The sequence below is a fragment of the Pinus tabuliformis genome, chromosome 3_1, assembly GCF_031772625.1.
Source record: "Pinus tabuliformis cultivar Carrire ecotype Pingquan chromosome 3_1, CPIR1, whole genome shotgun sequence".
Taxonomy (NCBI): domain Eukaryota; kingdom Viridiplantae; phylum Streptophyta; class Pinopsida; order Pinales; family Pinaceae; genus Pinus; species Pinus tabuliformis.
The window spans coordinates 719706969-719732313 of NC_142301.1; the positions used below are offsets into that span (position 1 = coordinate 719706969).

At 37.2% G+C, this 25345-nt stretch overlaps 1 pseudogene across 1 annotated transcript in view; it reads left to right on the forward strand.

The window, feature by feature from the left end:
• Window positions 1-635: 635 nt before the first annotated feature.
• The window catches only part of LOC149189303 (UDP-glycosyltransferase 85A8 pseudogene), a 51612-nt pseudogene continuing 26902 nt past the window's right edge, over window positions 636-25345 (forward strand). The window contains exon 1 of the transcript XR_016255880.1: window positions 636-679. The product of XR_016255880.1 is annotated as a UDP-glycosyltransferase 85A8 pseudogene (transcript). The remainder of the gene's footprint in view (window positions 680-25345) is intronic.

Consider the following 25345-nt stretch of genomic DNA (forward strand, 5'->3'; position numbering starts at 1 on the left):
TTTCCGATTACTAAACATTTTAAATGAAGCGAAAAAATTTTAATCGTGTCAGTGCGAATCATAATATGGTACTAATAATATTATTAATACAGAAATTTCAATTAATAGAAATTGAAGGATAATTTATAAAATATAATTGAAGGATAGCCGACAACTGGGTCAAATTGATGAGAACGTTTACATGTCCCTGTGCAGGAAATGGCACAATTACTACAGGGAGAGAATGCTTCCCTTTTGCTGGCTATAAGGCAATTTTTTGACACTTTTGTCAATACTGAGTGGACACACAAACGCGTGGTAGAAGCTTCAAAAGATGTTAAATCACTTGTTTCCAAAGACTATCCTTAATTGGAGAAGCAAGGGCAAAGAATTTGATTTCTATCCATTCCTGATGGTTTACCGGTCGACCATGGTCGTAGCTCCAAACTTGGCGAATTACTTGTTGCCCTGCAAAAATTAGGCCCCGCATTGGACGACCTCCTTAGAAGCGCCGAAGGGAAATCACCATCATTTCCACCCATCACGTTCATCGTCACAGACCCCTTCACGTCTTGCATGGAGCAAGTCGGAAGCTATATGAAAGTGCCGAGAGTTATCTTTTGGCCTTTTTGTGCCGTTGCCTCCATTTCTCAATGCTACACCAACTTCCTTCTTTCTGAGGGACATATTCCAGTAAATGGTATGTTTTCCTATTGCCCATCTATATGTAATATAGATTCATGTTGCGGGAGCTTTGAATTTCATTTGTCTAAGGCACATGCACGTCTCACTATTTCAATAGATTGAACTTAAAGCCAGAGTATTTTAAATATATTTTTGGTATTTTCACTTAGATTAATTATTTCATTATGTTATATTGTAGAATTTTGATTTTAAAAAAATATTAATAATTATAAAATATGAGAAGGTTGAGAATTTCGCTAAAAGAATTTAAAAAAATTGCATTGTCAGTGTTTGAATTATGATATTGATAGTGGAAATGGATTCAACACCATCAAAAACTTTTGGGGCACTTAAAACCTAGAAACTTAACAGCTATAATTGATGCTTAATAAATCATCCTCTATATACAATATGTTATATTAATAGCATTATTGATGTTTGAATTCAAGCTTCTGTGATCCATAACTTGTTGATATATGAAGAAGCTTCAATCTTCTTCATATATCTACAAGTATTATTGATGTTAGCATTTAGGTTTTCACACTAATAGTTATGTTAATTAGATATCATTTTTTGGAATTCAACTGCTTAAAGTCAGTTATTCATCTATGACGATTTCCATTAACCAGGACAAGAGTTCACCAAGAGCGCTTAACAGTGTAGCTTTCCCCACAATCAAGTCCACTTAGCTTTCTACCCCATTTGCAAAAAGTTAGAAAATATTGTGCGTCATGAACCATTCAAGTAGAGTTCCCTTCACTCTTTTGATTTAAGTATTGGGGGTTTCTGTGGTACAGTAATGTGAGTTTTTTTTATAATATTATTGAGGGGTTAGATGTTTTGGTTGAACATTTCACCAAATACCAGCAATGCTAGAATAACTTTATGTCTCTGAAAATGAGTAAAATATTCATGCAAAACATCCAACACCTCAATAATAATACACATCTTTCTAATATAAAATTATGACAAATACAAGAATGTCAGGCCAGGCAGTAACTCTCCAAAGGCAGAAAAAACTGATTTGTGTATATTCCATAGGTAACCCATTGTTATATACAATAGGGAGTGATTGTTCAGTTCATCTCCCGATGACTGTTCACCTTCCCAATTTATTTGTTTACATAAAATTCCCAATCATGAAGATTAGGTGTCAACATTCCCCCCCTTAATCTGAAGGGATGTTGGTGAGTCCAAGCATCATTCTGAATCGTTCAAGCTTTTCCCTTCCAAGTGCTTTGGTGAAGATGTCTGCAATTTGCTCATTTGTGGAACAATGACGGAGATGGATTGTTTTGGCCTCAATATGATGTCGAATTAGATGATATTTAGTATTGATATGCTTTGTTCGATCATGGAACTTTGAGTTCTTGGCCAACTTTATTGCAGAGGTGTTATCAATCATGAGAGGAATTGATTGTATTTGTTTTACCTGCAAATCTTCAAGAATTTTGCTGAGCCACACAATTTCTTTCGTTGTTTCAGTTGCTGCCATGTATTCTGCTTTTGTTGTGGAATTTGCTGGAACTGATTGTTTGCGTGATCTCCAGGAGACAGCTCCTGATCCAAGACTCATAGCATATCCTGAAGTAGATACCCCAGTTTCTTTGTCTCCATCGAAGTCTGAATCAGAGTATCCAATCAAGCTGAAGTCGTCCACCTGTGTATACTTGATTCCAAGGTCTTGAGTTCCCTTCAAGTATCTTAGAACTCTTTTTGCAGCAGATCAATGTCCCTCACAAGGATTTTGCATGAACCTGGAGAGGATTCCAACAGTAAATGAAATGTTTGGTCGGGTAGTAGTGAGGTAGATGAGACTTCCTACAAGCTCTCTATACTTTGTTGCATCATCAAATTCCTTTCCTTCAATAGATGTGAGCTTTAAGTTTTGTTCCATTGGAGTAGAAAGAGGATTGCATTCTGTCATGCCAAATCTGTTTAACGAATCTCCAATGTATTTATTTTCAGAAAGAAATATGGCTTTTGGATGTTGGGTTACTTCAATGCCAAGATAGTAATGAACATAGCCCAAATCAGTCATTTCAAAACTTTTCCCCAATTCCTTCTTTATGGATGCAATGTAGCTTTCATTGTTCCCTGTCATTAAAAGATCATCTACATATACCACAAGATACACAACCGTTTTGCCAACTTTCTTGACAAACAAAGTTGCATCATCAAGATCAAAATGATTGAAGTTGAATTTCAGAAGATGCTCAGTTAGTTTTTCATACCAGGCTCGCGGTGCTTGTTTGAGGCCATACAAGGACTTCACAAGTTTGCATACTTTATGTTCATGTCCTTTCACAGCAAATCCTTCAGGCTGGGACATAAAAACATTCTCTTTTAGATCTCCATTCAAGAATGTAGTTTTTACATCCATTTGATGAACTTTCCAACCGTTCTGAGTTGCTAGTGCAAAGAGTGTCCGGATGGTGGCCCATTTTGCTGTGGGGGCAAAAGTTTCCTCATAATCGACCCCTTCCTTCTGTGCAAAACCTTTTTCCACAAGCCTAGCTTTGTGCTTGTCAAGTGAGCCATCAGCTTTGTACTTGTTCTTGTAGACCCACTTGTAGCCAATTGGTTTGGTTCCAAATGGAGGATCAACCAGCCTCCAAGTGCCATTCTTTAAGAGAGCATCATACTCCTTTTGCATCGCTTCTTTCCATTCATCATGAGAAGCATCTTCTTTGAAGGAAGTTGGTTCAAAATCTGTAGACAAGTTCAATTCACAATCATAAGTAACATCCATATCAACAGGTGAATTAGAGTCATCTACATCACCTCCATTTTGTCTGTTTGAATTTCTGGTTCCTGTTTTTCCAATTTCATCAGGATGAACACTTTCAGGTGTCTTTGTCAGCCACTTTGGGGGACCTTTCTGAGATGGTCCAGGCTGCTCTGTTGATTGAGTTGGGACTGAATCAATATTGAGTCTCCCAATTCTATCAATTACATCACTTAAAGCATCATCCTTTGTTGGAGTTTCATGCAGGGGAGATTGTTCTTCAGAAGAAGATTCCACATGTTGATCTAGTATAGGAATCCCCCCTTCAAGATGTGGAATCTGATTATCAAATTCTTGAAATGATTTCGTTTTTGCGAATATATCCAAGCGATCAAGTTGCCGCTCAACAACATTGTCAGATTTGGATGATTCAAGAAAAATGACATCTCTAGATACAACAAACTTTTTATTTACTTCATCATAGAGGCGGTATGCTTTAGATGTGTTTGAATACCCCAGGAAGATACACTTATGACTTCTAGCACCAAGTTTGTTTCTATGTACCTTTGGTATCAAAGCATAACAGGTGGAACCAAAGGTCCTGAAATGTTTTACCGAAGGAACATGTCCATACCACAATTCATAAGTAGTCTTGTTTCTTATAGCATTAGATGGACATCTATTCTTTATATATGCAGCACATATAACAGCATCAGCCCAAAACGTTATCTTTACATTTTTGAAGAAAAGCATGGACCGTACCATATTCAAGATTGTTCTATTCATTCTTTCAGCTACACCATTCTGTTGGGGATTATAAGGCACAGTTGTTTGATGTTTGATCCCATGTTGGCGAAGATAGTGTTCAAATTCATTTGGTGTATATTATTTTCCATTATCAGTGCGAATAGACCCAATATGAGATTGTGCATAATTTTCAATCCATTTATGAAAATTCTTGAATGTTTGAAAAGCATAAGATTTGTTCTTCAATAAATAAACCCAACACATTCTAGTGTAATCATCAATAAATGTCATGATATATTTATTTCCATTTGCAGAAGGAACAGGCATTGGACTACATAAATATGAATGAATGAGTTCAAGCTTCCTATGTGCTCTTGAATGTGAATCATGAAAAGACTATTTGCTATGCTTTCCTAGAGTGCAAGCATCACATTGCTTATGTTTCCTAGGAATTGTAGGCAAACCAGTAACACCATTTTTCTTTAATAAGCGGAGACTGTCATAGTTTAAATGTCCAAATCTAGCATGCCATAATAAACTTGATGGAAGTTTACCTTCTTCATGATGAGAAATATATGAGAAATGTTGTGCATGAGCAGAGGTTCCTTGCAGTTTGAGAAGTCTTGCTTCTTCTATAACCCTCATGTCAAGTGAGTGGTCAGATGCTTTTCTTACCTCAAGCTTGCCATCAAACATATGAATGGAGTGACCTTGCTGGCGGATGTGGACCAAGGACAACAAGTTTCTCTTGAGCTGTGGGAGATATAGAACATGATCCAGAAGAAAGTCTGGAAGACTAGGCAGTTTAAGCCTGATTGTGCCAAGCCCTGATGGCTTGAAATCTTCAAAAAAATCTTTTCTATGAGTCATATGACAGGTTGCTCCTGAATCAAGCAACCAATCATTTTTCCAAGAAGCAAGTGAAGCATTAAACAAATCTTCATTTACTCCAATGTTACATTGTGCCTCAATATAGTGAGCGGATTCAGGTGCTTTACCTTTGTCTGTATCATCAGTTTTACCTTTCTTCTAGTTTCTTTTCTGCTCAATTTTGTCCCATGGTAGCTTGCATGTAGAAGCATCATGTGATCCATTTCGTTTGCAGCGAATGCAATGCAGATCTGCCTTTTCTCCTTGAGAATGTCTGCCCCCCCTCCCTCTGAAGTATCTTCCTCTTCCTCTTCGTCCACCTCTTCCTCTTGTAGAATCTTGAGCAGGATGCTTTTCTTTATGAGCAAGGCACACAGTCTCTTCAGAAGATTCAAGGACTGTCTTCTTTCCAAAGGCTTTCTCTCTTTCAGCAAACTTTTTCACAAGAGAATCAAAGGTTATATCTTTAAGATTTCCATTTGCTTGTAAAGGCTCAAGATAATTGGAGTAAGTAGGATAGAGTGCCTTGAGAAAAGAAATAAGAGGGATATCCAGCTCAACCTTAGTGGATTTAATATCACGCATTATAGACTTTACTTCAGATGCAAGAGCAAGAAGATCATTATTTTTTAGTTCAAGAGTGAAGAGTTTAATCATGAGCTGAACAACTTCAAGTGCAGAATGTGAGTCATAGAGTTCTTACAGCTTTTGTAAAGCTTCAAAGGCAGTTAAATATGATGAAATATGGCGACTTACTTCTTCATTCACAGATGCTGTGATTAACGGATAGGCTTTGTTGTTCTTTTTTTCCCAAATGACGAGCTCTTTGTCTGATGTAGGCTCCACTGGGTCATTGTCTCCTTCTCTGACACACACTCCTTTCCACAACTCATTATAGATGAGGGTTTGTTTTATCATCCGGAACCATTCAGGATAGTTCTCCTTGCCAGTGAGAACTATTCCTACAATAGAGATGATTGAATGCATTCTGTAAAAAATACTTCTGCTGATAAAAAACTTCTGCTGATAAAAAAAACTTTCTGCTGATATACAATGAAGTTGTACTCAAAAGGGCAACTCTACTGATTTCAAATTCTTTATGTACTCAGTTTTCTTCAAATGTCTCCAAAATTTATAAAATATCCTCCCCTTTCATTTTCTTTTAGTGGGATTCCTTTTCTCGAGACAAGTGCAAAGAATAATGTTGAAAAGGTATTTATGACCATGGCATCAGAGATAAAAAAATGGATGGCAAATCAGCCGACATTGAACACTGGCAAATCTGGCACGGTGAATGTCGGTGGGAGTCCGCCTATTCCATCAAAGAGTGGCTGTTGTTCATAGTTTCGAGTCCTGGAACTCAAGACTGTTAAGTAATTCTACATAATGTATGCGGCTGCTGGTCAAGTAATTCTACATAATGTAGCGGCGATGTTATGGTTGCATTAGGTATTTGATGCTTGATGCCCAAGTTCAAACATCAAAACAAAATGATAAGGATAATGCAAACGCGAGGATAATGCAAACACTTTCAAACATCAAAACGATAATACCACTGTGCATTCAACACGACTTCGCATTCAAAATGTTGTGAAGAAAGGATTTTGTCCAGTTTTCAGCGATGTACAAGGAGGCTTATCCGTTCTGGAACTCCCACTTTCACTGGCGATAGCTATGCTCTCTTTCCGGAAAGCCTTCACCAATATGTCAAAGAAATTAAATTAAATGAAATATTGTCTACGATGCGGACGATTATACCTTGACTTCACATTTAAACCCGATACTCAGAATCTGGAATGCTTGAAGCAATCGTCCCTTGAAAGTCACCATGGTTCGACTCTAGATTTCCGTCGATAATGCAGGATGGAATCCCTGAGAACGACGATGGCTCGCCTTCGAGCTCGAGATCAGTTACCAACACTGTCAATGGGTCGCACAATTTCGCAATACAGGGTTATTCCTTGGCCAAGGGCATGGGCGTTGGGTGTATGAGAGAATTCGCAACTCGGTCACGTGAGAGCGAAATGATGCTTGGACAGGTCTGCATAGAGGCACCAATGCATCTCTGGGCATGTCAGGTCATCGACAGAGGTAGAGCAGCGCTCAGCACTGAGGCAGTGGCAGACTATTTCAGGACAGAGGAAGTGGCAGAGATGAAGGGAGTTACGACTATTTTTAGAACTGGCTTTGATACCATGTCAGGCCAGGAGTAACTCTCCAAAGGCAGAAAAAATTGATTCGTGTATATTCCATAGGTAACCCATTGTTATATACAATAGGGAGTGATTGTTCAGTTCATCTCCCAATGACTGTTCACCTTCCCAATTTATTTATTTACATAAAATTCCCAATCATGAAGATTAGGTGTCAACAAAGAATATAATTAAATATGAGAGATCATGTTTGAATTATTTCATTTACTATAGAAAGACAATGACAATACTTGTGTTTGTAATCTTCTTCACCTCAATAATACTACACATCTTTTTAATATAAAATCATGGCAAATACAAGAATGTAATTAAATATGAGAGATCATGTTTGAATTATTTCATTTAATACGGAAAGATAATGACAATATTTGTGTTTGTAATCTTCTTCAACTCAATAATACTACACATATTTTTAATATAAAATCATGGCAAATACAAGAATGTAATTAAATATGAGAGATCATGTTTCAATTATTTCATTTACTATAGAAAGACAATGACAATACTTGTGTTTGTAATGACAATACTTGTGTTTGTAATCTTCTTCAGTAAGGAAAGAACAAAATGCAATGACAATACTTGTGTTTGTATCTTGTTCAGTAAGGAAAGAACAAAATGCAGGAAAACTCATCACTTGTCTTCCCCGAAACATCCCACCACTGAAGCCGACCGCCCTGTTATCCTTCTATCGCTCCCAAGATCCATTTACATTCTTTTCAAAGCCTTTCTCCCTGAATCACAGAAGCAAAGTAAAGGGGATTACATACTAGTGAACACGCTTGAGGAACTCGAAGGGAAGGACGCAGTAACAACACTCTCTTTGAATGGTTCTCCTTCTCTGGCCATAGGACCTCTTTTTCTTCCCAACTATTTAGAATGAAGGGCATCGGGATGCAGTCTGTGGGAGTGAGAGGAGGGCTGCGTCACCTGGCTGGATATGCAACGGCCGGGATCAGATATATATGTTTCGTTTGGGAGCATCGCTGTCAGACCAAAACAACCGCTGGAGCAGCTGGCATTAGGGCTAGAGAACAACGGACAACCTTTCTTGTGGGTTCTGAGATTACATATCGCAGGTGGTCAGGCTACAATTTTGCCTAAGGGCTTTGAAGAACGAACAAAGAAACGGGCATTGTTTACATGATTGACCACCAATCTTTCTTAGTATGTGAAAATCTCTGTCTAATCCATAAAATTCGAAGTGAATTCCAATTTAGATATTAAGTTTATTAAAATGTTTAAGGAATATCACTCAGTCAATAACACGTTAATGAGAATGATAAATAACATTTTAGGAGGATTTTGTATTTTTTAATTAATATTATTTAAATAATTTATATATAAAGGTAATTAATTTAAGATTTTAATTAAAATATATAATTTTATATTTATATTATAATATATATTCTTATAAATTTGTAAGTTTTTTGGGGTTAGTTTCGGTATTTGAATTTTGGATAAAACAATTTGCATAATATTTCTAAATAAATCAATTGCCAATTCAACTAGTCTTATAAATTTATGTTATAAATTTTATTAATTTTATTTTAAAAATTTAATAATATAAAAGTATATTTTTTTTAATTATATTTATATATTTTTATTTTTTATTAAAAAATAATTAACCAGTTTAAATTATTTATATATATATATAAACTACACTGTTAGAAAAATAGAAAAGTGATTTCCTAATATTATATAAACAACATTTTAATGATATTTTTATTCATATGGTTTATTTTTATTTTATTGTTTGGTTTCTTTTTATTTATTTTTATTTTACAATTTATAATTTTTATGAATTTTGTTTAAATTAAAGAAATTAATTTAGAATTATATATATATATATATTCGAAATTTTGAAAATACATTGATTTTATATATATTTATAAAACATATCTTAATTGGTATTTTACATAAAGATTTTTATCAAATATTTCATATTAGTATCAATAATAAAAGTATCTAACTTATTGAGTTCACGTCCTTTTAGTCAATTATCTAGATTAGAATTTTGAAAATAATTATCTATATCATATTTTATTCTTAAATCACTTAGAAAATGTTAAATATAGATTGAAAAAAGACAATAAATTAAAGTTCATTTCATAATTAGCCATGTATCAAAAATATGTAACAATAAAATTTACATAATTACATCATATTCTAGTACACATAGGGAATTAAATTTTTTATAGAGACAATATGTTTGAGCATTAAATTCTCTATGCAAATGTGAGAAAGGTATGTCAATAAACTACTTATAAATGCTCATTAAGTTTTCCACCTCAGAGAATAAACTGGTGGTGTAAATATATAATGTTTTGTTCATCTGTCTTATAACCAGAGATGAGTCCCCAAGAATTTGGAGATTCATAAGATCAATGTTCAAATAAGTTTTAGGAGACATTAAACAGATTTGACTTCATTGGAGTATTTGTTCCTACCTTTGTGTCCACCTTTTCATAGAAAAAGTGAGTTTCTCTCTCATATAAAATAAACCTCAATACACAAACCTAACTTGTGCCATGGCATGCACTTTCAAAAAAGATTTAGGAATATTTCTTGTTTATCCACAAGTCATTGATGATTTATGGCCCTTTAGGAAAGCTCATAAACTTAAACGAAGAAAATAAAGCCAAAAAATGAGATGTAATCCGAAAGGATGAATGGAAGAGTTCGAGGGAAGGAAAATACCTTAAAAAAAGGTGGCAATCCTCAAGATGCTAGCATCTTGACCAAGCTATATCCCCCATACTACTAAATATGGAAGTGACCTATATGCCTTCAAGTGCCTTGATATAAACTAGTTCTTGAAATTATGGTCCACCATCATCCTTTTCCACAAATTAAGGAGGCCTAAGTGGTATTCCACCTCCCTCTAAATTTTCATTGAGGAGGGGCCACACATAAATTGAGGAGGTAGTTCCACCATATTACTTACATAATAAGCACTTACCTAGACTTTGGGATTTTCTCCTTTCGAGTCGGTTCGTGTCAAAATTCAATTGCAGAAAAAACAAGCCACGTGAAGGAGATACATTTGGAAAGTATTGTCACCTTCCATAGCATAGTCCATCTTTAATCTCCCTCAAACACAACATGAGGATACCAATTGTGTACTCACTTCTAACTGAGTTTGTTTCCCATTTGAGTTCATCCATTGTATACTTCAAACATATGTGGGATTTTCAAAGTTCCACCTAAAATTCCTCGAACGAACATTTCATCTTAGCATCCATCCCTAGTTCTCATGTCAAACACTAACCTTGAGCACAAAGAGTTGTAGCTTAAGGCCTCCCAAATTTGATAGAGTATGTTGGCCCCTTCCAATGTTCTTCTTTTGAAATAAAGCTCATATTCTTTAGAAAGAACATCCTCTTTTATAGTCATGTCACTCTTGTTATTTTATATAGATGTGAGGTTTGAGGCTGTAGTATATCCAAACAGTCGTGCAGAAATATTGAATAACTCCAAAAGAAAATTTTAACTTGTCATCTCAAAATTAAAGAAAATACTCCCTACCCTATCCTCTTTATTGAAAAATTATTTCCCACATTGAAAGCATGGCATTAATAGGTATGTTATGTATAAGAATAAGTTATACAACATGGTTGCCAAGAGATTTCCTAAAATTACATCTATCTATAGAAAAAAACCCCAAAATTCGACTCAAGCAAGGGTGGGATAAGGATGTCTAATCATGGCTAGACCATTGAGAAATAAATGAGGAGATCATCTATCCAAATTCCAAATTTAAGGATAAATTGGGGGGAAATAAAGAGCTAGAGGGAAAATGAAACTACTACATTGTTAGGAGGTGATCAACCCCAAACTTGAACACAAAAAGTAGATCTCTTTCTTGACTAGTGCTAAGAATAAAATGAACATTTCCAAGATTAGAACTAATAAGCTCCATAGCGAAACTAGGTGTTGGTCAATAACAAAACACCATGGGATGAAAATGCTTGTCAAATATGTGATCTTAGGAGGGTTGAGAATGAAAAAAATCCCGTGGGATGAAAATGTTTGTCAAATATGTGATCCTAGGAGGGTTGATAATGAAAAAAAATCTCTCTTAGAGTTCCATTATTATACTCACATTCAATCTAATTTTCAAATTATTCTTCACTCTACCAACCTTCTTGAGCTTTTAACTCATCAAAACTATGGTGATCTAGGGGGCTTCTCTCACTTCTTTTTAGCACAAAAATAAGAAGTTAAGAAATTTTATTAATCTCTTACCTTCTTAAGGTATGGTGGACCATATACGTCTTAGTGGATATTATTTTTTATTATTATGATCATATTTTTTTATGCATAATATAAATTAATTTTTTAATATTTTAATTACATTTAATTTTTTTATAATTATAAAATAAAAAATTCAAATTTAGATAAATTATAATAAAAAATAAAAATAAATAATTATAAAATAAAAATAAATATATATTTATAAAATAAGTAATTATTTGTTTCTAAATAGATATATATTTTTATCTTCCAATTACATGATTTCAAAATTTCATAAAATCTCAATTTTATTTTTTTTAATTTAAAATATAGATATATAGAGAGAGAGCGTATGCTATTAATGAGATTATTGATGAGAGTATTTTAATGATAATATTATGATGGGGCCAGCCCATGTGGTCCCGCAGTTCCAAAGCTGATGTGTAATGCGCTCACGATCTGGACAGTAATGTAATTGATTTGGTAATAAATGTTGTTTGATTTTCAATCTCCTTGGCTTACAGCATGGGTACCTTGATGGTCTGCTGGGTGGACAACTGTCCCTTCTCAGGATTTTGGAAACCCACCTCGGTTTGGGTTTTACACCGTTCGCGCTCCTTTGGTGGTCATTGTTACGCTGGTCTTTAGCTCTGCGAGCTCCTGACGATTCTTTGTAACTTCTGTAATTTCTATGGTGAAATGTATGAACTCTGCCTGTCCGGTCAATGGTGTGGTGTGCATTTGGTTGCGGTCGTGGTCTCTGTTGTTCCAAGTCTTGGCCTATATGCTATCGATTGTTTGGTGAAGCACTGGTAAGATTTGAACTACGGTTCTGTTTGCATGTGTTTTCGCTGTCGTTGTAGTGTATATCCGGCTTTGATATTCGCCTCTGTGTATTCTGGTCACTATCTGCTCGTATCTCACAAGGGTTTATATATATTCGAGACCGGTAAGGTTAATGAGGACATCTACTTCAGCGTGGGTTCGTCGGCTTCCAATTTCGATAGGTCATGTGGCATGCTCTGCTCGTCCCTCTACCAACTTAACCGGTAAGCTTCCGTTCCTTGCTAGATTTTATTTCTGCTATTTGTTTTGAGGCTAATGGCCCGGCTCCTCTGTGAGCAGGGGCTCGTCCGGGTGTAGAATTTACAGCTATGGCTCGCCTATCAGGTAATGGCCCTTATTAAACTTCCTCAATAGCTTCTTCCCAATTCTCTGTTCTTGTTTTCGTTTGGCTGTGGTTGGTGACTGACCCTTCCTCCGTTTGCCATTATGCAGGTGGAGCTATTCGTTGGTCCAAACACTTGGACTCCCGGCCGCCCTGGACAGTATACGGGTAGATTCACCTTGTTGTTTTAACTGTGCTTGTTTGGGTTCTTGTATGGTCTGCTCGGTTTTCGTTGGCTCTGTGTCGCTATCTGCTGTTGGTTTCTTAGGTGCTAGGTTTTGTGGTAACCTCAAGAGATGGGCTCGAACTCTTTATTGAGGGCTTTTGTTTACAATCGTGTCAGTTCCCATGTCGGCAAACTTGGTTGGTTTTGTAGTTATTTTGAACAGAGAATGTGAATGCTGATACAGACTTTTAATGACTATGTTCTATCCTGTGTATTTTACATGAAAATAAATCTGGAACCGCTCGTATGGTTTTGTTTGCATACCTGTTAAATGTGTATACGCCTGAGAGCTATGTCCGCGCGGCCTATGCTGGTCGTTGTGGCTCTTTGTTTGGTTATTGGGCTTCTGTTTTGGTTCAGAGTCCGTAGTGAAACTGTTAACAATGTTTTTATACCATAAGGGAAAACAAAAGAACGCACAACATTGAATTTCTTTTTACAATATTTGAGGACACTCGTGGAATTGTATGTGCACTAAAATAATGAATATATTTCTTTCTGTTAATTATCTTCTTCACTGGCCAACCCGTATTGGGCTTATTTTTCCTCCTTTTGTATCACTGTCCTCGAACAGTTGGATAACTGTTGTTAGTTGTTTTGTTGTCAGTTACAATAGTTATTTCGTATTCGAAACTTATTCTTAACTAGCATGTTTTCCTTTGCTTGTATTTACAACAGTAATATAACTGTTCAGAAACGAATGACTCTGACTAATTACTACTGTTCCTAATTAGAGCTCATTACATTATTCTTGGCATTTTTAACAAAAAAGTAAAATAAAAAAACAATAAATAAAAATAAAGACAGACACGCTGTCCATCCAGTGAGTTGTGTTCTCTGTCCTTTTCAGAATCCATATCAACCTTCTTTCCGTCTTCGCCCTGTTAACCAGATGCTCCTGCATCAGGCTCCCGGGGTAAAAGAAATTCATGGCTCCGTTCCATGAGTTCCTCCACCGAATAACCAGCCTTCTGTATCTGCGCCGCGTCGAGCCATGAGCTGTCCTCCATTGGACGGTCTCTCCACTTGACGAGGTAACGCAGATATTCCTTCCTGCGTGTCTTCTTGGCTACCTGGGTGCTGAGGATCCCTTCAATCTCATGGGACTTTACCGAAGGCAATTGTTTCTTCCAAGAACTGTCTTCAAATTGGGTGTCCCATTTTGGCTGTACCACACTATCATCCTCTGCTTGGGCATTATATGGGAACAGATCCGCCACATTGAAAATAGGTGATATTCCTATGTCAGGTGGCAACTGAATCTCATAAGCATTGGCTGAAAATTTACGTAGGATTTTGCAGGGACCAATTTTCTTATATTTTAGCTTATTATATGTGCCCTTAGGAAACCGTTCCCGGCGCAGATGCGCAAGGACCTCATCCCTAACATTAAAATGCACCTCTCGTCGCTTTGAGTCTGCTTGCTGCTTGTATTTTTGTACGCTGTCCTGCAACCTTAGTTTGACTTTTTCATGTAGTTCGCTCATTGCTTCTGCAAAGTCTTCCCCATCCGTGCTTCACCGTTCCAGCTTTCCCAAATCTCGTAGTTCATGCATTCCCCGAGGATGCATGCCATACAAAATCTGAAACGGGCTAAGTCCGGTGCTACGATTGGGCGAATCATTATAAGCGAATTCTGCCTGGGCGAGAGCTCGATCCAGTAATCGTGAATTTTCTCCAGTCAAACTCCGTAATAAATTTCCCAAGCTCTTGTTCACCACTTCCATTTGTCCATCAGTCTGCGGATGGTACGCAGAGCTGAAGTTCAGTTGCGTGCCCAACTTTTTCCACAGGGTGCGCCAAAAGTGCCCTGTGAACTTTACATCCCTGTCTGAAATGATAGTTCTAGGTAGGCCATGTAATCTAACAACCTCCGTGAAAAACAGGTGTGCCACGTACGTGGCGTCACTAGTTTTCCGACAAGGGATAAAATGAGCGAATTTTGAAAATCTATCTACCACCACCATTAATGAATCATACCCCCGCTGTGTTCTAGGCAGTTTAAGAACAAAGTCAATGCTGACCGAGTCCCATGGCCTACTTGGAATAGGTAGTGGTGTGTAAAGTCCAGTATTCTGACTGTGTCCTTTTGATAGTTAGCAGACTTTACACCTGTTTACATATCTCTTGACATCCCTGCTCATTTTCGGCCAATAATAGAAATGTCCGAGTTGCTCCAAAGTTTTGTTGATGCCAAAATGTCCCGCTAATCCACCGCTATGCTTTTCCTATGCAATATTCTCCCTCATTGAACAGTCTGGGATACATAATTTCCCACCTCTGAATAATAATCCTTCCTGTAAATTATAGTCTAACCACGGGCTTGCATTCCTTAATACGGGATTTTGGCAGGCTTCAAAAGCTTCCTTAAAATCCATGTCGGTTTGGTACAAGTCTTTTAAATGTTCGAATCCCAATACCTGTATGCTACTCTCCTGTAAGAGCAAGGCTCTTCTGCTCAAAGCATCTACCACTTTGTTAGCTTGCCCACTTATGTGTTTTAACACGAAAGTGAAACTCTGTAAGTATTCTACCCACTTGGCGTGCTTATGGTTTAACTTGTGCTGCTGCATTACGTATTGCAATGTCGAATTATCAGAAAATAGTATGAATTCATTGCCCAATAAGTAGTGCCTCCAATGTTTTAAAGCTTGGACCACTACGTAAAATTCCTTATCGTATGAGGAATATTTATGCCGGCTCTCATTCAGTTTTTCACTGAAAAATGCCACTGGTCTGTTGTCCTGACTGAGCACAGCACCAATAGCTGTTCCACTTGCGTCACACCGAACTTGAAAAAGTTTATTGAAATCGGGCAGCCTCAAGATTGGCCTCTCCGTGATCTTCCGCTTCAAAAGCTGAAAACTGTCTTCTGCCTTCTTGGTCCAACAAAAAGGCTGGCTGGCCTTTTTGATGGTCTCTAACATTGGTGCACAGATTTCACTGAAATTTCTAATAAACTTTCGATAAAAACTTGCCAATCCGTGGAAACTACGTACCTCAAATAAGCTCTTCGGTGACGGCCAATTTATAATTGTTGCAATCTTCTCGGGGTCCATTTTCAATTCATTTTCTGCAACTACAAACCCCAAATAGACCAGCTCCTTCTGCAGGAAAGTGCATTTTTTTAAGTTTATCAGCAGTTTGTTCTGCTGTAATTTCTCTAACACTTTTCGAACATGTTGAAGATGCTCTCTTTTTGTTGTGCCGAAAATTAAAATGTCATCAAGATAAACTATCATGAACTTGCCAATAAATTCCTTTAACATCTCATTCATCAGTCTCATAAAGGTACTAGGAGCGTTGCTCAATCCAAATGGCATGACCAGCCATTCGTACAATCCTTCATTAGTTTTGAAAGTTGTTTTCCACTCATCTCCTTCCCTAATTCTGATTTGATGATAACCACTCTTCAGATCAATCTTTGTAAAATAAGCTGCTCCACTAAGACAGTCCATCATGTCGTCCATCTTGGGTAAGGGAAATCTATATCGAATCGTAATTTTATTAATGGCCCGCGAATCTGTACACATTCACCATTCTCCACCCTTCTTAGGTGCAAGTACTGTTGGTACTGCACAAGGGCTCAAAATTTCTCTGATCAATCCCTTATCCAACAACTCCTGCACTTGTTTACGAATTTCTTCATTGTCCTTCGGACTCATCCTATATGCTGCCTTGTTTGGCAAGCTTGCTTCCGGTATAAAGTCAATGTGATGGCTAATACTGCTCTTGGGAGGAAACTTATCAGGTAAATCGTCAACCACAATGTCTTGGAATTCTTTCAACAACTCCTGGATTTCTACAGGCAGTTCTGCTTTTTCCGTGTTCAGCAACATCGGTCTTGTCCTCCTTACAATTGCATAATTGACCTCATTTTCCTCAATCTGCTTCACAAACTGTTTCCCTCCAATTAACAATGTTTTTGTTCCACTTGGTTTTGCTGCATCCTCTTCCTTGATGGGTACAAGCGTATGTTTGATCCCATCTTTCACAAATTTATAACAATTTGTCTTTCCATCGTGTGTCACCCTCCGGTCATACTGCCACGATCTCCCAAGCAGTATATGGCACACGTCCATTGGCATAATATCGCAGACCACCGTGTCGTGATATTTGCCAATGTGGAATTCTACCTCGCACTGTTCGTCAACTAATAACTGGTGGCCTTTCTGTAGCCACGACACCTTGTAAGGCGTGGGGTGTTTAAGCCGCTTCAAGCCCAGCTTCTCCACCATTTCGGTGGCAACCAAATTGTCTGTACTTCCGCTGTCTATAATCAATTTACAACACTTCCCCTGTGATTTGCAAACTGTTCGAAACAACGCTTTTCGCTGGGTCTGTCCAGCCATCTCTTTGGCTGGTTTCAACAGCACCTTGTTCAAAATTAGAGCTTCCCCCGTTTCCGCCACGTTCTCTATCTCCCGGGGTTGTGCTTCAGCTTCCTCAGGCTGCGCAACAAATGCTCCCCTCTGGCCAATGTGTTCAGCTTCCGGGCATTCAAAGGATCTGTGCCCCCACTTATGGCACCTGTAGCACTGGACATTAGTCCCTCTTCCGTGACCATTTCCTCTTCCCCGCTGATATGGCCGACCTCCTCTAGTGCTTTCTCCCTTCTCTGCTGTCCCTGAAGCTCTGGAACTGCTACCTTCTTCGCTGTTTGTGGCAGTTCTCCCTCTGCCGTAGGACTGTCCTCGTCCTCTGCCATTCCCTCTCCCTCTCCTGTTGTTCTGCTTCCTGTTGATTTTCTCCTCAGCCTTTACAGCACTCTGAAAGGCTTCTTCAATATTTCGGGGAGAGAGAATACTAATCTCGTCCAATATTTCCAATCTCAAGCCATTTACATACCTTGCTATTTTTTCTGGAGTATCGTCCGTATAACCAGCACGTAAATTTACACGGTAAAACTCTTCCGTATACTCCTTTACAGTCATACCCTTCTGCCTTAAATTTTGCACTCGTCGGTAAAGCTCAACCTGGTAGTCTTTCGGCAAAAATCTGCCCTTCAGTTTTGCCACCATCCGTGGCCACCTTCTTATTGGCAAATTGTTCATTCGTCTCCTATCCGCTTGGACACTATCCCACCATAAGGCGGCGTGCCCTTTTAATTTAGTTGCAGCAAATCTAACTCTTTTATCCTCACTGATTTCCTCATTTTCAAAATACTTGTCTATTTCTCTTATCCAATCCAGTAAGACATCTGCGGACAGACTGCCATCATAGTTGGGGATCTCTGGTTTGGGTTTGCTCTGGCTAACAGAACTGATCGCAACAGCCTTAACTCTAGGGCTTCTTCTTTTGACCTATCTGTAACAGTTGCTGCCTCATCTTCACTGTCATCCCCAAGTTCCGGGTCTCTTCGCCTACCTGCCACTACTGCTTCCAAGCGAGTTGTAAGGATTCTCAATTGTTCTCTCAATCCTTCGTCTGGTACTCTGCGTGCACCTCTCCCACGTCCTCGTCTTTGTACTTCCATCTTCCTCTACTTTCTCAAAATGCTGCTCCGATACCACTTGATGGGGCCAGCCCACGTGGTCCCGCCATTCCAAAGGTGATGTGTAATGCACTCACGATCTGGACAGTAATGTAATTGATTTGGTAATAAATGTTGTTTGATTTTCAATCTCCTTGGGTTACAGCATGGGTACCTTGATGGTCTGCTGGGTGGACAACTGTCCCTTCTCGGGATTTTGGAAACCCGCCTCGGTTTGGGTTTTACTCCGTTCACGCTCCTTTGGTGGTCATTGTTACGCTGGTCTTTAGCTCTGTGAGCTCCTAGAGATTCTTTGTAACTTCTATAATTTCTATGGTGAAATGTATGAACTCTGCCTCTCCGGTCGATGGTGTGGTGTGCGTTTGGTTGCGGTTGTGGTCTCTGTTGTTCCAAGTCTTGGCCTGTATGCTATCGATTTTTTGGTGAAGCACTGGTAAGGTTTGAACTACGGTTCCGTTTGCATGTGTTTTCGCTGTCATTGTAGTGTATATCCGGCTTTGATATTCGCCTCTGTGTATTCTAGTCACTGTCTGCTCGTATCTCACAAGGGTTTATATCTATTCGAGAGCGGTAAGGTTAATGAGGACATCTACTTTAGCGTGGGTTCGTCGGCTTCCAATTTCGACAGGTCATGTGGCATGCTCTGCTCGTCCCTCTGCCAACTTAACCGGTAAGCTTCCGTTCCTTGCTAGATTTTATTTCTGCTATTTGTTTTGAGGCTAATGGCTCGGCTCCTCTGTGAGCAGGGGCTCGTCCGGGTGCAGAATTTACAGCTACGGCTCGCCTATCAGGTAATGGCCCTTATTAAACTTCCTCAATAGCTTCTTCCCAATTATCCGTTCTTATTTTCGTTTGGCTGTGGTTGGTGACTGATCCTTCCTCCATTTGCCCTTATGCAGGTGGAGCTGTTCGTTGGTTCGAACACTTGGACTCCCGGCCGCCCTGGACAGTATACGGGTAGATTCACCTTGTTGTTTTAACTGTGCTTGTTTGGGTTCTTGTATGGTCTGCTTGGTTTTCGTTGGCTCTGTGCCGCTATCTGCTGTTGGTTTCTTAGGTGCTAGGTTTTGTGGTAACCTCAGGAGTTGGGCTCGAACTCTTTATTGAGGGCTTTTGTTTACAACCGTGTCAGTTCCCATGTCGGCGAACTTGGTTGGTTTTGTAGTTATTTTGAACAGAGAATGTGAATGCTGATACAAACTTTTAATGACTATGTTCTATCCTGTGTATTTTACATGAAAATAAATCTGGAACCGCTCGTATGGTTTTTTTGCATACCTGTTAAATGTGTATACGCCTGAGCGCTATGTTCGCGTGGCCTGTGCTGGTCGTTGTGGCTCTTTGTTTGGTCATTGGGCTTCTGTTCTCGTTCGGAGTCCGTAGTGAAACTGTTAACAATGTTTTTATACCATAAAGGAAAACAAAAGAATGCACAACATTGAATTTCTTTTTACAATATTTGAGGACACTCGTGGAATTGTATGTGCACTGAAATAATGAATATATTTCTTTCTGTTAATTATATTCTTCACTGGCCAACCCGTATTGGGCTTATTTTCCCTCCTTTTGTATCATTGTCCTCGAACAGTTGGATAACTGTTGTTAGTTGTTTTGTTGTCAGTTACAATAGTTATTTCATATTCGAAACTTATTCTTAACTAGCATGTTTTCCTTTGCTTGTATTTACAACAATAATATAACTGTTCAGAAATGAATGACTCTGACTAATTACTACCATTCCTAATTAGAGCTCATTACATTATTCTTGGCATTTTTTAACAGAAAAGTAAAATAAGAAAAACAATAAATAAAAATAAAGACAGACACGCTATCCGTCCAGTTAGTTGTGTTCTCTGTCCTTTTCATAATCCAAATAACCTTCTTTCCGTCTTCGCCCTGTTAACCAGATGCTCCTACATCATATTTTGATGAGGAAAAATGTTGAATATTGTTGGATATTTCATGGTGTATGTGGGAGTGGGGAAATACAAGTGCACTGGGCATTTTCTATCCCTCTCCATGCAACCGACACACAAATATGTTTGAGACACATGTGATATGTAGATCTAGTGCTGATATTTTGGAGACCTTTGATCGTTATATGTTTTTTCTCAAAACGCGTGGCCTTGAGTTTGGTAATATCAAGGTGAATGTGGAGAACAAAATTCTTCACATTTTCGGTAAAATTAATAAGAAGAACATGCAATTAAATTTGGAGGTAAAGCTGATAGCAATGGAGAGGAAACTACAAGGTGTATTCGAAAATTTATCCTATCAAGAGACTCCAATGTAGAGAACATAAAGGATACTTACAAGGTTGGCATCTTGAGTGTGACCATGGCCAAGTGTTAGCCCTCTGACATTGAGAAGCCAAATCATAAGGTTGTCAGCAAAGTGTTTTTTGAAAGTCTTTATCCAAAGTTGGATCCTACAATGGAAGGTGTTGGGGAGTTGAAAACTACAAGGTGTATTTGAAAATTTATCCTATCAAGAGACTCCAATGTAGAGAACATAAAGGCTACTTACAAGGTTGGCATCCTGAGTGTGACCATGGCCAAGTGTTAGCCCTCCGACATTGAGAAGCCAAATCATAAGGTTGTCAGCAAAGTGTTTTTTGAAAGTTTTTATCCAAAGTTGGATCCGACAATGGAAGGTGTTGGGGAGTTGGATCATAAAAAAATTATGATCTTTGTTTGGACCATGTCATGTCCCTTTTCTTTTTAGTCACAAAATCAAAAGAAGTGGGAGTGTTGAGTGTCAAGATTCAACAACGTACAGGTATTCCTATGGGTGAAATGAGGCTCCTCTATGGAGGTAGGAAACTGAAGATGGAAAAATGCCTCAGAGGCTATGGAATTAAGAGGGATGCCACAATCACTATAGTGACATGCTTGTTTGGAGGTTCCGAAGTGGGTGGGGAATCTTCAAATTAAAATAATCTATCCTTCAAGGAGGCCCTCAAAATAGGACCCTAGTCTTAGCAATGACAGGCAGCTCGTAGGGCATTCTAGGTGGATAAAGTCGAGGAGGTGCACTCACTACAGCAAAACAGGTAATTTGTGCCAGATTTAGCACCAGATTTTAGTGCATTTTTTTCTCAATCGGGATGAGAAGCTTGGCGCTAAATCTGGCTCTATTGTACAATTTTTAAAGCGTCATTTTCTGCACCAAATTTTGCATCCTTTTTATGCCAAAATTTCCATCATTTTTTGCATCATTTTTTGCACCAAGATTTTCATTTGGTTTTACAACAGGTTTTACTTCTAGTTTTGTGCCATTTTTTGCATCTATTTTTGCATCATTTTTTCTTCCTCTTTTGTGGCATTCTTTGCTTCTAGTTTTGTGTCATAATTTGCATCGATTTTTACACCATCTCTGGCATCTGATTTAGTGCCTTTTTTTACATCCAATTTGTGCCAATTTTTGCATCTGGTCTTATGCCATTTTTTGCTTCTAATTTTGTACTTATTTTTACATCTATTTTTGTGCCAGTTTTTCTGCCTTTTTTTACACCATTTTTTCCATCCAATTTTGCACCATATGTTGAATCTGATTTAGTGCCAAATTTTGCATGCATTTTTGCACCATTTTTTGCATCCACTTTTGCATTTTATTTATCTCCCTTTTTTGCATCCTATTTTTCACCATATTTTGCATTTAATTTTGCATCATTTGTTTCATCCAATTTAGCATCATTTTTAACACCATTTCTTGCATCTAATTTTTCATCCTTTTGAGCATCTAAATTTTCATCCTATGTTGAACCATATGTTGCATCCACCTTTGCATCCCATTTTGTGTCTATTGTTACGTTCAATTTTGAGCCATTTTTTCGTCTACTTTTGCATTTGTTTTTGCACCAAGTTTTGAATGATTTGTTGCACCTCATTTTACATCCAATGTTGCATCTCAATTTGCATCCAAATTTGAGCCATTTTTATGCCCATTTTTGCACCATTTTTTCTTTTTTGGTGTCCAATTTTGCACCATTTTTTTTGTCCAAATTTGCATCCTTTTTGGTATCTAGTTTTTCATCTTTTTTGGCTTTGAAATTTGCGTCCTTTTTTCTGCCACATTTTGTGTCCACATTTGCATCTCATTTTGCACCTATATTTTAGTTTGAATTTTCATCTAGTTATGCATCATTTTTGACATCCTTAGTTTCACCCTTTTTTAGCCCCATTTTGCATTTTGTTTTGTGTCTTTTCTTACGTCCTTTTTTCATCCTAATTTCACGCCATTATTTGAATCCTCATTTTGGTGTCCATTTTTGCATCCTTGTTTGCGCCCAATTCGGTATCTTTTCATATGCCCTATTTTGTTCCCTTCTTTGTGTCTAGTGTTGCACCATTTTTTAATTTTACTTTAAAACCATTTTTGTGTCATTGTTTGCATCTTGTTTTGATGGCTAGTTTAACATCCAATTCTACACCCGATTTTGCATCCATGCTTAAATCCACTTTTGGCTTCTTGTTTAGAGTTTTACTTTTATTTCCATTTATAATCCCCTCTATGGGTTCATTTTAAAGTTCATTTACATAGTTAAATATATTAAAGTTTCTAAATATCATTTTGCTATAGGATTTAATGCACGATTAGATGAAAATAAAACCCTCTCAATTTATCCCGGAAACCTAGGACAAACCAATTAAGAGAATGGTTGTTATAAGGCTTAGGATTCTTAGTAGAACAAGATGTAGAGTATAGATTAAGAAAAAGAGAATGAATTCTTGTGAGTCCTCGCATGCAGGTCTTCTTGGAGTTTTTAGTATAGCTAGGAAGCGGTCCTAGCTAGCTCCAAAGCTTCGTCCTACACATAAGAGAGAGAATAAAGCAACCTTCACAGCATAATATCTTGATAATCGAAGCTATCAAAAACATATAAATATTATTGAATAAATAAATACAAACCAAATTTCCATACATCCATTAGTTAAATAGAAGAAGTAAAGAATGAATAGAAACATGGAAGGAAGAACAACTAATCTATATGAATAAAGGAGTTGGAGGAAAGTTACAACAATTAGATGTAGTTTCAATAGCACCTCCCCCAACTCGTAGCTCCAAAATTCTCCCTCTCAAGATAGATCTCAGCAGCGTGACAATACAAGAATTCCCATAATTTTTTCACTGGCCAAGCCTCCAATATATAGGAAAGTGAAGGCTATGAAGATTTCCCAAATTCCTAATTAGTTCAATTTGGGAAAAAAAAATTTGGTTCAATAATGTTTCCTCATATAAAAATGGCCTTTTCCACATTTTAGATGATTTTGTGCTTAGGAAAACTCTTCCCAATGCTTTATGGCTCTTTCCCGCTTTTGCATGCTTTTATTTTTTAGGAAAAAGCTAAAGATGAGGATAAAGAGGTCACATTCCACCATATGAGTTTTCGAAACTGAACAAGAGTGTTAAATTCAAATTCTAGTTTGCTTATGTTTTAGTTTTTTTTAATATATATTTAGTTTTAGTATTTTTTTTATTTTCTAAAAATATATATTTAGTTTTTGGTATTTCTTTCTATAAGAAAAATTATATTTTGTTTTTATAAAAATGGATTTTAAACATTCCATTCATGCTAAATTTGTGATTTTATGATAGGAGTTTAAATTATATATAAAAAAGTAACTCAATGCCATGTGTTGTGTCACTAAGATGGGTGTTATACATCTCTTCCTTGCTAAGTTATAGAATGTGCTTGGGTTTTCTTAAAGAAATAAAACTAATTATGTTCTTCATGATATCTTGAAATGTTCATCTTGAACCAGGTTAATAAAACAATAAAGTTAAAATAGGTGTTCCTTTATCCTTTGTAGATATTTGTCCCCATTAATCTTGGTCTTAATAGATAAATTGTTTTATGGTGGCCTCGAATGGTCATTTCCATTAGTTGCATGCTTTATAGTTTTTTGTTAGTGACATTTTTTAGGGTTGATAATATGTTATTTAATTTATCAAAATTTGTTATTGTCCATGTTATTGTTAAATATTAATATTAAATATGTTGGTTTTTGAGCATGTTTTAGCAAAACGTTCCCAAAAGTTTATAGATTGTATTTTATAATGCAATGATTCATTGCTTGATGAAATTGTTTTGGATATTTTTTAAATGAATTGATGAAATTGTTATCGATATTTTTTTTAGTATATTAACTTGTATGTGATAAGTCAAAAGTCACCTCCTTTTTAGATTTTCATTGGTCAATTTCCCTTAAGGCCATCAAGTTCACCATTCGGTCCCAGGTTAAGGAAATATAGGAGTCATGAAGTGGAATTGTCCAAGCAATTAAATCTTGAGACATGTTTTTTTTTGTCACATTGTACTTCCTTTCTATGTAAATTCTAGATGAGAATAGTCTCATGGAACATGAGGGCCCTCAATAGTAAAGGAAAACAAAGACTCCTAAAAGAAAAATGGTACACAAAGCACCCATCAATAATGTTGATATAAGAAGCAAAAGATATTAAGTGAGGTATTGCCTCATATAATTAGAAAATGGGGGAGGAATTTCCAAGTAGTAGTGATTGATGCTTAGAGTTACTTGGGTGGAATGGTTATTATTTGAAATGATCAAGACATCAAGGTTAATATGTTTACCTCCTTTCGCATTATGAAAATACAATTTTAGTTAATTGACATCGAGGACTATTACCATGTATCCAATGTCTATGACTCCAATATCGCAAATGGAAAACCTCTATTTCTCAATCATATTTCTAGCACAAGTAATTTATACTCCCTATCTCCATGGATTATTGGGAGTGAATTCAATATTATCAAGTGTCTCGAGGAAAAGAAAGGATGAATCGCAATGTTTAACAAGATATTTTGTAAGTTATACCATTAAAGCCATAAAGTAGTCTCCATTAAAGTTGTCAAGAAATGAGTCTCCAACCCACACATGTGGATTAATGAGATGTAATACATGTGTGTGTGGTGACTAACTTAATACACCACTCTAATATCTCCAAAAAGTTATGTATTTCACTCCGTCACATAAATTGA